This window comes from Scyliorhinus canicula, chromosome 5 (assembly GCF_902713615.1).
Source record: "Scyliorhinus canicula chromosome 5, sScyCan1.1, whole genome shotgun sequence".
Taxonomy (NCBI): Eukaryota; Metazoa; Chordata; class Chondrichthyes; order Carcharhiniformes; family Scyliorhinidae; genus Scyliorhinus; species Scyliorhinus canicula.
The window spans coordinates 148,480,662-148,493,344 of NC_052150.1; the positions used below are offsets into that span (position 1 = coordinate 148,480,662).

The 12,683-nt window shown below is 41.0% G+C and overlaps 1 protein-coding gene across 1 annotated transcript in view; it reads right to left on the reverse strand.

The window, feature by feature from the left end:
• Positions 1-12,683, reverse strand: part of stk17a (serine/threonine kinase 17a) — a 94,795-nt gene that overhangs the window by 81,803 nt on the left and 309 nt on the right. The gene's annotated exons all lie outside the window — the stretch shown is intronic.

Here is a 12,683-nt window from a genome sequence, read left to right on the forward strand (position 1 = left end):
ATGACAGAGCAGGCTCGTGGGGGTAAATTGCCTATCCCTCCTCCTAATTCCTATGTTCCTAATATATTCAAGGCCTAGTTGGATTTTTGATTAACAGGGCCAGCAAAGTGTTTTGGGAAGCAGGCAGGAAAGCAGAGATATGGCCACAACCAGATGAACAATGATCTTATTGAAAAGTGGAGCCAAGGTAAACAAGTCCCCACAAAACAGACAATTCAGCATAGGGACGAACCTCTACATGAGAAGAGCAAGGGTGCCAGAACTGTAACTGTGGGTAGAGTGGGTGGCAGCAGGTGCATGGCTCAAACCTATGTTGGTTCTGTCCACTTGTTGCCGGCCATCCATTCAGCTGCAGGACATCCCTGAACTGATGTGCCAATCCACATACAGGTAGAGTCAAAAGAAATATATGCTAGATCCAATATAGATGTAGAAACAAGTCTCCTGCAAAAGAAGAAATACAGGAAACGTGCCTCCTGGGAAGGCCTGGCCAGGGTCAATGGATCAAAGGTTAAATTGCAGGACAAACCTGAAAAATCCATGATGGTTTATCATCCTTGGCAGAACAGGCTTAAAGGGGTGAATGGCCTACTCTTGCGTCTACTTATGATCCATGAAACCTATATTCTCACTTCTACCATTAAATATATTGTTTTAGCTTTTACAACTAATCTGCCTATTGGAGCTTCATCCTCCACAATTAGAGTTTGCTCTTGATCCCTGAGCAGTCTCTACAGATGGCCGATTTATACCTCAGCTCTATGTATCTGCCTTTACTCCATAATCTTTATTGAATCAAAATCTATCAACATTTTTCAAATTTCCTCATTTTTTGAGGGAGTGTGTTCCAGGTTTCACCCCTGTTTGTGTTAAGAAGTGCTTCCTCACATTAACCCTGAGTGTCAGTAGCTCGGATTTTACGGTAATGCCCCTTGCCCTGGACACTACCACTGATTGAATATATCCAATCCTTTAATCATCTTAAACACAATGATATCATCCCTTAATCTGCTATTCTCAAAGGAATACTAGCCTGTACAACCTGTCCTCTTAACTTAACCCTTTTAGCCCTGGCTTCATTTTGGTGAATCTGCACGGTCTTTACCATATACCATACCCCCAACCATCAAAGTCAATGTATTCTTTCTGAAATGCAGCGCCTAGAACTGAACACAATTCTTCAGACAAGGTCTATCCGGAGTTTTAGAAAACATCCGTCTCTTTGTATTCCATCCCTCTTGATAGAAGGGCTATTACCACTTATCCACTGGATTTTGGCGATTTGGGTCCTTAATTCTTCCTTCCATTTGGAAAATATTCTAATTGGTCTTTCTTCAATCCAAAGTAGCCTTACACTTCCTAAAATTGAATTCCATCCACCATAGTTTTGGCCATTTACTTCCCCTATCAATGTTCCTTTGTGAACTTCCTGTTCCCATCTATAATACTCATTGTGCCACCTAAATTAGCTGTTGACGACCCTGGATATAAGGCTCTCTAATCCTTCGTCTAAGTGCTTGCTGGTGTTAATTTTAAAAATGAAAGCTACCAAGCGAATTAAAAATTCAGGCAATACTTGCAAATAAAAAGACTCCACAATTAATTTATCTGACTGTATTTCATCTCTCCCAGTACAAAAATCTAGAAGAAGGATCATTTATGAGCTATGCACCTAAAAACACTAGAGGCAAGGAAGCTGTTGTGAATGACATGGGAAGCCTTGTGAATGATTAATCAGTCAAGCTATTTGGAAAAGAAAACAGCCATATCGTATCTTCTGATTGATAATGATCTCCGTGGATAACATGTTTGGAACAAAAGAAGTGATAGAACTTGATGTAGATGTCTTTCAACCTATAAGCCCAAGGACACAAAGTAATATAACCATCTAAAATGATTAAACCACCTTGAAGTACTAACTGTACCAAGAACAGGAACGCAATATCAGGCAAATAAACATTTAGTGATCTGAAGACTAAAAGCAGTAGTTTTTAAATAACAGAACATGTACAGAAATGTGTTGGGTTTGTCTTTTTTTTAAGAACAAAGAGCCTCGATTTATACAGCACCTTTCATTATCTCGATATGTTCCATGGTCAATAAAGTAGTTGTTGAATGTAATCACTGTCACAATGCAGGGAATTGAGCAATAGGTTTACTATCAATTTAGGAACTTTACCCCTGATAATGATGCTGGTGTCAAGGACACTGGTATAAATTAGCTTTAAAATGTAAATTATGGGGCAGCATGGTGGTTAGGACTGCTGCCTTACGGCGCCAAGGTCCCAGGTTCAAATCCTGGCCCTAGGTCACTGTCCGTGTGGAGCGTGCACATTCTCCCAATGTCTGCGTGGGTTTCACCCCCACGACCCAAAGATGCGCAGCTTAGGTGGATTAGCCATGCTAAATTGCCCCTTAATTGTAAAAAATGAATTGGGTACGCTAAATTTATTTTTAAAAATGTAAATAATTCCTTTAAGTTCATTAATTCCATCCCAGCAACTCCAATGTATTGAGGCATAGCTTAAAAGTAGATTTAAAAAAACATAACATTTCAGTTATAGTCAGGTTAGAAATATTTCGGAATTAGATCCTTTCCTAACAAAACGATCCTGCTCTCACGTGACTTCAGCTGGCCTCTAAAGTATTCTCTATTGCACCTCACTATTTTTAGTCAAGTAAGATCAAGTTTCTTAATTTGTATTCTGTTAATTCAATTCTGCAAACAAATCTCCCTTTGAACAATAGATACATAATTTAATCTCGGTGATGAAAATATTTCTCCAATTTGATTTTAAATTCTCACTATAAATGGGTCCGGACTAGTAACATCTACTGCTCAAATCCAGATTCAACCTGGTCTAAGCAGTCAGTTAATCTTCCTGGCATATTTCATCTCCTTGTATTGGAAATGCAAATTAGTTTTCCAAAGGAATTGGAGTTGAACCTGTTCCCGAATAATGGATCAAAATATCGAGACCATAAAACGTGTGGCTGTGTATCTACCTAAATTCATTAAGTCTCATCTCACAGCTTATTATAAAGGGTTAACAGATTGGATATGCGAACGTATGACGTAGATGATGATGTACCACTGACACTAGTCAATACCTTGACAGTAGACAAAGGTGGAGGAGTCCAGAACTAGAGGGCATAGGTTTAAGGTGAGAGGGGAGAGATACAAAAGAGACCAAAGGGGAAATGTTTTCACATGGAGGGTGATGAGCATCTGGAATGGGCTGCCAGAGGCAGTGGTAGAGGCTGGTACAAGTTTTTCCTTTAAAAAAGTTAGACAGTTACATGGGCAGGGTGGGTATAGAGGGATATGGGCCAAATGCAGGCAAGTGGGACTAGCTTAGTGATAGAAACTGGGCGGCATGGACAAGCTGGGACGAAGGGCCTGTTTACATACGACTCAGCTATGACTCTAGTCAGTCATGTGTTAAACTCTTGAGAGAGAGGTTGGAAGCATGCTTAAGAGCTATGTGCTGACTCTGTATCCTGTTTAGATGTAGTACTAATAAACATAATGATCAGATATCAGGGTATATCTTCAGCCTACCTCAGAACCAAATCCCACACTTTGAGTCAAGGACAGAAGGACCTAATCTCACAACATGGTGGCAGTGGTGGGATAGCAATGTAAAAGATGTTGGTGTTGTCAAAAAACCACACAGGGTAAAAGAAATCTTTGAAAACAGCTAAAGAGAAATTTTGGCAGTAGAAGGCAGCAGACTGGAAAGAGGTAATGATGACCTAGTGAGCAGTGCCTGCCCTTGTACTGCCTGTTTGACGACCTCAAGAGCCCACAGTGAGGCCAACAGTGGAAATTATTGAAACACTATTTTCTCTGATAACGAGCAGTGTCAGGTCTTCACAAAAAAAAAAGTCAAAGCTTCAACATAGTTACTTTCTTGATGCAGTAGGTCCAGTGGAAAACAACATTCTCTGAAAGCAAGATTTTGATTGCATCACAAAAGCCTTTGATGTATTTTTTAATCTGCCCAGGAACCCAGTTATTGAGCAGGTGGCCCCAACTCCAAGCGCCAAATCGGGCTCTGATTTGTATCAACTATGAAGTTTCAGATGGATTGGATGGGTCCATGGGTAGCAGCCACATCCATAAAAAAGCCTGCCAGATGAGGCAAAAGGGCAGAAAGTTATACGGCACGAGAAAGAAGCATAGATGCCAAGTCTGCCCAGGAGGAAGCGTGAAATGTTTCCAGTGCAGCAAAACTGGACATTGCAAGTGTTTCTGCAAATCCAAATGTAATTGCAGACCAGTGATATTTATAAAATACATTCCCTCCAATATAATCCAGAAAGCAACGTCCCTGCAGAGTTCTCAGGGGAAGTAGCTAGTTGGGAACCAGACTACTGCCCAGTTATAGTTCAAGGCTTCAATACTTCTTTTAAAATTGATACTGGGGGCTGTTAACATATTGCAAAGGACCTCATCTGGCTTCAGCTGATGACCCTTTATCCAACAGACATCAAGTTGCAAAGTTCAGGTGGCATAGACCTTCCAATCGAAGTAAGGATTATTACGGTTATCAGCCACAGAGACAAAAAGATCATCAATTCCCTTGCAGTATAGAATGATTTCTTGGAGGCTGCAGTCTGAGAGAATTATTCATCTCTCCAGTTGATGGATGCACCTTATGAATTCTAAGTTATCTTTTTTTTTAAATCAGCTGTGCTTTTAGTAGCTTATCAGCATTCAGATCTTAGTTTCACTGAATCTCCAGTTGTCCATGTAGAGTCTTCCACAGATGATGCTTCACCCAAGTCTAATTAGAGTCCAGAGACCAACATGTGACTGGAGGCCACATGCGGCCCACCCGGGTTCTGAATGAAGTCCATGAGACATTCTGTTGACCGTTGCTCACATGCAAGGTTGCCACATTCCACTGATTTCTGTCCACATAACTTTTTTCCTACCTGTGTGACTGAAGTGATAAGCACATAAAGCAAGGGCATGTGAAGTCGGGTGTGTGCTGATTGCTCACAACACTGACTGCGACAGCCGTGCGCTCCCTCTGCGTCCAAAGTGCAAATATTTATTGTGTTATCATATGAAGTTGATAGTTCCATTAATATAGAAGTGATTAAGCATTTTCTATAACTCATTATGAAACATTTGGTGTGCATTAAATGTATTTAAATCTTATTCATGCGGTCATGGTAGGTGACAAGCCTGATTTCAATCTTGCAGCCCACTGTGAGGAACGAGGACCGCTCATGCAGCCCACTCACAAGCTCAAGTTGCCCATCACTGACAGAGGATCACACTGTCCTGGAGCTAGTACCTTCCAATCACAACAGTCAATTGGTACAAATACTGCAGTCCGAGCTGAAAGTCTTCTTCACTTTTGAGCTGGCAGTCAGCAGAGGTTACTGTACAATCTCTCGAACTTCTAAAGCGGCAGAATCCTGTACAACAACCTTGTTCCAGAGTTGATTTTCTTCAGGCAATTCCTCTCATTACAGAAGATGAGGATGTGTTGTCTTCATATTCTCAATAATTCTTTCCATTGCCATATTGGAGCAATCTCACATAGAGAGAAGTATGGCTCGCTTACCACTGCCTACAGAAAGTATCATCTCTTCTTTTACCGACAGTCTTACAAAAAGCTGGTTGCTTTATCCTTTGTCATCTATGTTTATTGAAATCTCAGATTGTCAATGCCTTTTCTGTCTTTGATACGGAAATAGATGATATGGAAATGACAGTCCTCCCTGGAGTTGAAACTCATTTCTCATCAGAAGGTTCTTCCCAGAGTGCTTGAAGGAAGCAACATGTTCCTCAGAGGGTCCTGAGTTCTCCTCTACTAGACCCAGACTAGAGGGTCCAAAGTTTCCTTTGTCGTCTCCTTTGGATCAGTCTTTCGCTCCAAGGTTGGATCAGTCTTTCACTCCAAGGTTTTCATTGGCCTGGCAGTTCAGTCATTCTGCAACCTGCACTCAGCTTGCCAGATATGCCCAACAGCAATGTTGATAAGAACATAAGAACATAAGAACTAGGAGCAGGAGTAGGCCATCTGGCCCCTCGAGCCTGCTCCGCCATTCAATTAGATCATGGCTGATCTTTTGTGGACTCAGCTCCACTTTCCGGCCCGAACACCATAACCCTTAATCCCTTTATTCTTCAAAAAACTATCTATCTTTACCTTAAAAACATGTAATGAAGGAGCCTCAACTGCTTCACTGGGCAAGGAATTCCATAGATTCACAACCCTTTGGGTGAAGAAGTTCCTCCTAAACTCAGTCTTAAATCTACTTCCCCTTATTTTGAGGCTATGCCCCCTAGTTCTGCTGTCACCTGCCAGTGGAAACAACCTGCCCGCATCTATCCTATCTATTCCCTTCATAATTTTAAATGTTTCTATAAGATCCCCCCTCATCCTTCGAAATTCCAACGAGTACAGTCCCAGTCTACTCAACCTCTCCTCATAATCCAACCCCTTCAGCTCTGGGATTAACCTAGTGAATCTCCTCTGCACACCCTCCAGCGCCAGTACGTCCTTTCTCAAGTAAGGAGACCAAAACTGAACACAATACTCCAGGTGTGGCCGCACTAACACCTTATACAATTGCAACATAACCTCCCTAGTCTTAAACTCCATCAATGAAGGACAACATTCCATTTGCCTTCTTAATCACCTGTTGCACTTGTAAACCAACCTTCTGTGACTCATGCACTAGCACACCCAAGTCTCTCTGAACAGCGGCATGCTTTAATATTTTATCGTTTAAATAATAATCCCGTTTGCTGTTATTCCTACCAAAATGGATAACCTCACATTTGTCAACATTGTATTCCATCTGCCAGACCCAAGCCCATTCACTTAACCTATCCAAATCCCTCTGCAGACTTCCAGTATCCTCTGCACTTTTCGCTTTACCACTCATCTTAGTGTCATCTGCAAACTTGGACACATTGCCCTTGGTCCCCAACTCCAAATCATCAATGTAAATTGTGAACAATTGTGGGCCCAACACGGATCCCTGAGGGACACCACTAGCTACTGATTGCCAACCAGAGAAACACCCATTTATCCCAACTCTTTGCTTTCTATTAATTAACCAATCCTCTATCCATGCTACTACTTTACCCTTAATGCCATGCATCTTTATCTTATGCAGCAACCTTTTGTGTGGCACCTTGTCAAAGGCTTTCTGGAAATCCAGATATACCACATCCATCGGCTCCCCGTTATCTATTGCACTGGTAATGTCCTCAAAAGTGTTGTTCCGCTCTGCTGATAATATCCTATCGGATGTAGAAGAAAGCTCTTAAGTCTCCAAGGAGGTCTTCCCTGTGTGCTTAAATATTGTGGGAGACTGAATCCTCCAGTACTGTGACATGGAGAGGGGAAGAGGAGGAGTTGGAGTTAAGAAGAGTCTGTTGTTGTAAAAAGGGAGTTACGGAAATGTAAGAAAGCCATGGTTTCAGAGTGTCATTAAAAAGTAGAACAGTATACTTGGGGCAAGATGTAGTATAAAGGGTTAACAAATGGGATATGCTCATTTGTGACAGTGTACCACTGACACTAATTAGTCATGTGTTAATATTCTGATAAGAATGGTTTAGCTTGGTTGGCCAGGCAGCTGGTTTGTGATTCAGAGCGAGGCCAGCAGTGTGGGTTCAATTCCCTTACCGGCTAGGTTATTCACAAAGGCTCCACCTTCTCACCTTGCTCGTCGCCTGAGGTGTGGTGATCCTCAGGTTAAATCACCACCAGTCAGTTCTCCCCCTCAAAGAGGAAAGCTGCCTATTGTTATCTGGCACTTTAGCTTACCTATCTTGTGAGAGGATGGAAACATGCCTACTCTGTAACCTGTTTAGATGTAGCACTAATAAGCCAGTGTTAAGCAGATACCAGAGTATGTCTATGAACCAGGACCAATGCCTAGAGTCTAAGACAGAAGGCCCATTCTCAGCACAAAGGCAGCTTTAAATGCTTTTACTAGTGGTAACCAAGTAGATGCTATCATGCATCAGGATGACTGGAACGGCAAAAAGTTGCATTGACTGGCAATCCCAGAAACCTCATGTTCTTGTGATGCCATTACTCTTCCTGTGGTTTCCAACCAAGCTGCATGACTGCAGCTGATCAATTTGGAGGATTGACTGAGACACTTTGAATGTATCATGATTTCTTTGACCCTGTTCATGGTACAAGAATTTATGATTCATTTGTCTTTGTTCTGATTCATGCAGATTTTTTTTTTTAATGAAGTACTTTCAGCTGCTCCCCCTAATCTGAACAATTGTTTGCTTGCTTCCTGCTTTTTCTCTTATGTTTATATTTAGTATCTTTATAAGATATATTTTGATCATTTTTAAAATGCTCAATGTGAAGTTGGATCGAGAAGGTAGAGCTTTCAACATTCCGCAATGAGATTTATTTTTGAAGGTTGGTGCATAATGACATTTTTTAAATGTTGCATTCGCCTTGGCTAAATGAAAGATAATTTGTATGTAATAAACATACACATTAAGTACTGATACTAAGCTGAGCTGAATGTCAACCAACCTGCTGTAATTGTAATACAAAGGGGAGGTAATAAAGATGCATGAGAAGCAGTGCAGCAAGCCAAAGAAGAATCACCTTGCAACATGCACAGAATAAAAAATAAAGATCAGCTGATAATAACAATGGATAGTCAGTGCTCAAACACTGTAAAAACATACTGCACATGAAGTATTTTATTACATAAGCCATACATAAAGCATTGCAATTATGATGCAATTCAAAACCTGCAATATAACAATTTTGCTCAAAGCAATGCATATTTAACCGTTCCGACAGAAAGAAAACAGCATGGAATGGAAGACAACTGCAGCCAGGCAGAGGAACACAGTAGGTCACCTCCTTGAAGAGGCATTACTGGAAGAACATCACTGGGAGCTAGTACACATTGTAGGTGGCACGTGCAATGGAAGGAAGCTTGTGTGTTCCTGCTTTCTAATTAAAATTGCATTTTGTGCCTGTAATTACATTTCAGCCAATGTGAAATAGAAATTGTTCTGGACTGCAAAATGCAGGATGTATTATCAGAGAAGCCACAGGATGCCCAAATATACACCCACACACGTTTTCTTCTTGTTACAAATAGTCTGGGGCCTCAGGTTGAGCAGCAAATCTCACCACAATAATCTACCAGCACCATTATATAGCAAGCACTTTGTCCAGAGACATGCACTTGCTAATTTTACAAATTTAAAGAAAAACATGCATCGATACATTTTGGGACATTTATGATAGCCACTTTAAGTTGTTGAAATGCAGTCATTTACATGGCTAAGCACTGTAATCAACTTGTACCCAGCAAGGTCTCGCAAAAATAGCAATGAGATTAATGCTTAATTTAATCTATTTGTGCATGGTTGATGGAAAAATGTCAGCAGAATACCAGAGGAACTCCCAGCTCTTCTTCAAATCTAGCCATGGGAAATAGGGCTGTTCAAGTCCTTGAATCCACAGTTGTTAACAATGTTACTCAGAAAGCTAAGTCGACCTGACAATTGAAGAGGGCAGAATAGCATGGGGTGCAGATAGATGTGAAAGGGGCAAAGGTGTGGGTAAAGAAAGGCAGGCCAAGCATCACTCGTGTGTTGCACTTTTCGATGTGTATCTCAGGGGAGGCAGTGGCAGAGTATGTCAGTGGAGGCAATGGTGTAGTGATATTGTCACTGGACTAGTAATCCAGAAACCTAGGATAAAGCTCTCGGGACCTGGGTTCAAATCCCACCACGCAGATGTTGAAATTTGAATTCAATAAATATCTGGAATTAAAAGTCTAATGATGACAAAGAAACCATTGTCGATTGTCATAAAACACATCTGGTTCATTAACATCCTTTAGGGAAGGAAATCTGCCGTCCTTATCCAGTCTGATCTACATGTGACTCCAGATCCACAGCAATGCGGTTGACTCTTAAATGCTCTCCGAAATGGCCCTGCAAGCCTCTCAGTTCAAGGGCAATTAGGGATGGGCAACAAATGCTGGCCCAGCCAGTGGTGCCCACATCTCAGGAACGAATAAATGAATACCTGACCAGCCATGAAACAGAGGATACTTTAGCAACACAAAAATCACTCTCGGTGTAGAGAATAAGGCAATATTACACTTAATAGCTAATTGGGCTATGCCAGATAGCACAGGCTTTCTTGTGTATAGACATTTTGTGGAATACACCAGGAGATTGGCAGAAAGACCTTAGGCATGCAGGCAGTGGGATCAATTGAAGTAATTGCCAGAATGCCCCCGCTCTTGTTGCATGAATCCAAAATCTAGAGCAGGCGACAACATATCTCCAGTGAACAATGAGTGAGGAATTCAGAGACCTTGCGGCAGTGCACAGGTCTGTGCTTAAGCAGAATGCTGGCCAACATAAGGACTTGGCTTGTACCTGGATGAGAAACAGAAGTCTGCCAAAGCTGCAACCACCACAGCCACAATAGAACAGCCTATTTCTGGCACACAGACCACATGAATGAAGCCCATAGAAATAAGTAGCAACTCGAGTAACAAGCAGAACTCTCAGCAAACTCTCCACACTTATTCCTGGGAGGGATAGGAGGTAGGAATAGAAAGATGATTAATCAAATGTTCAGCTACTCCTGTAACAAAATTTCCATACAAGTAGAGAGAATCTGTTCCCCTCCTCCTTGAAGAACTTTACCGAGAGAAGAGAAAGAGCAAAGACATTGCTAACCGATCACAGGATAAAGTGATTAAACTTGGAAGAGTGTAAGAGTCACCTGGATGATCACTATAGCAGGAAAGGACACAGCACCTCTACAACATTGAGAAGCTGCCAGCGAAGTTGCACATTAACACTCAGTTTCCCCGGTTAAACATCAATTATTGAACAAACATTATTTGATGAACTTTAAACTTGATTTTGAAGAGCCATTGCTTTGAAACCAAAGCAAACAATATGTTTGCCTGTATTGAAGACTAAATGTGAAGGACCGTGTATGACTTCCAATCTTGTCATAACAGGCACTCAGCGGTTCACATGAAGTACAGTAGCAACACATACGTACTTATTTCATGGTTAAGTAGTAATGGGCTGCCTCAAGTGGACTCACGAAGCAATGCTGCAGCATACAGTACTATGATGCAGGGAACATACTGAAAAAGGGGGTGCAGCCCAGGAACAAGATGGGCTATTTTCAAACTAAAACGATAATTTCCAAATCTTTGAATAGGAGGGAGGTGGCAGAAACCTTTAATTTCAAAATAGTGATTTAAATATATTGCAAAGCTATTTCACATTAAAAAAATTATTGAGTTAGTTCCAGAAATAAGTAGTAGTTGTCAATCGATTATGATATGTTTATTTTCTCTTATTCCATGCGGATGTAGTTCATGTAAGATATTCAATTCACCAACTAAAAAATGGACGGACTTGGAAGCTACAAAAATGTCTGTGTCAGAAACTCCAGCTTTCCTCACTAGAATACACAGACTTCCCACTTTTATTTAACAAGGACAGTATTTAAATATAGATGAAAGTAACCTTACTCTAGTTTCTTTAGCTTGCATTATACAATAAAGGAGTCAAGGCAGCCATCAGTTACACATAAATTAATTGTGTACAACTAGGAAATCACCTTACTCCCACCAAATCTGAAAAAAAATTAGAACTTGGTAAAGAAGTATTACATGCTCTCCCCTACAGATCCACTTCCTACATCTTTTGTAACCTTTATTTATATAGTATGTTCTATGCATTCATGTATGGGACAATCTGCCTGAACTGTACACGGAACAATACTTTTCACTGTACCTTGGTACACATGACAATAAATAAATAAATAAAATAAAAATCACAGAATTTACTGTAACTCACAATCAGTTGCAATTCCCTTTTGAGGAAGCTTTATAAAGGTGTGTAAAATATTACCAGCATCTGTTCATTAAAGCCTTCAATAAATTACCAAGTTTCATTTGTATAAAAAGCCAAGTGATAAATATAGTACACAAAATCACATTACCAGAGGGGGATTCCACTTTTTTGGAGTATGTAAAGGTAAGAATCATAGGCGATATACATTTACAAAGTACCAATGGTCTGAACATTATAAAGTATCTCAACAATCACATCTCATCTGAACTCTAAAGTCAGGATTTTATCAACAATTTAGTAATAAACACCACCCCATAACCTTCATTTCCCTATTGTGGAATATAACATAGTGAACAGGGAGACTCTCACAGTAGCAGCAGATTACACAGCATGCTTCTCAAGAATATCTGCCTCAGTTACAAATCCCCCTCATTTGACAACTTGTCTCCCTCAGTCACCGTGAGGGTTGCTGTACCACAGGACGGCCTTTTATTTGCTCCGGTCACTATCTGACCCTCAGATGGTGTAGGTCATTATGGACGATTGTCACCTTCAGAAAATGCAACCGAATCTCTTCCTCCTTCACCCTATCGCAATATTGCGAATCTTTCTGTTTCACTTGGTGCAGGGCAGTCAGACCCGTGTGTCTGGGTCTTCATCTCACGTTTGTCTCTGTGCATGTCTCTCGCTCTGTTGCCATGAACTGGCGTTTGTATAACTCAATCTATTTCTATGAAAGGCTCGCTCCCGTCTCCCCCTCTCTCTCCCGTCTTCCTTTCTTTCCCTCTCTGCTCTCCCTCTCTCCTCTTGTCTCTAC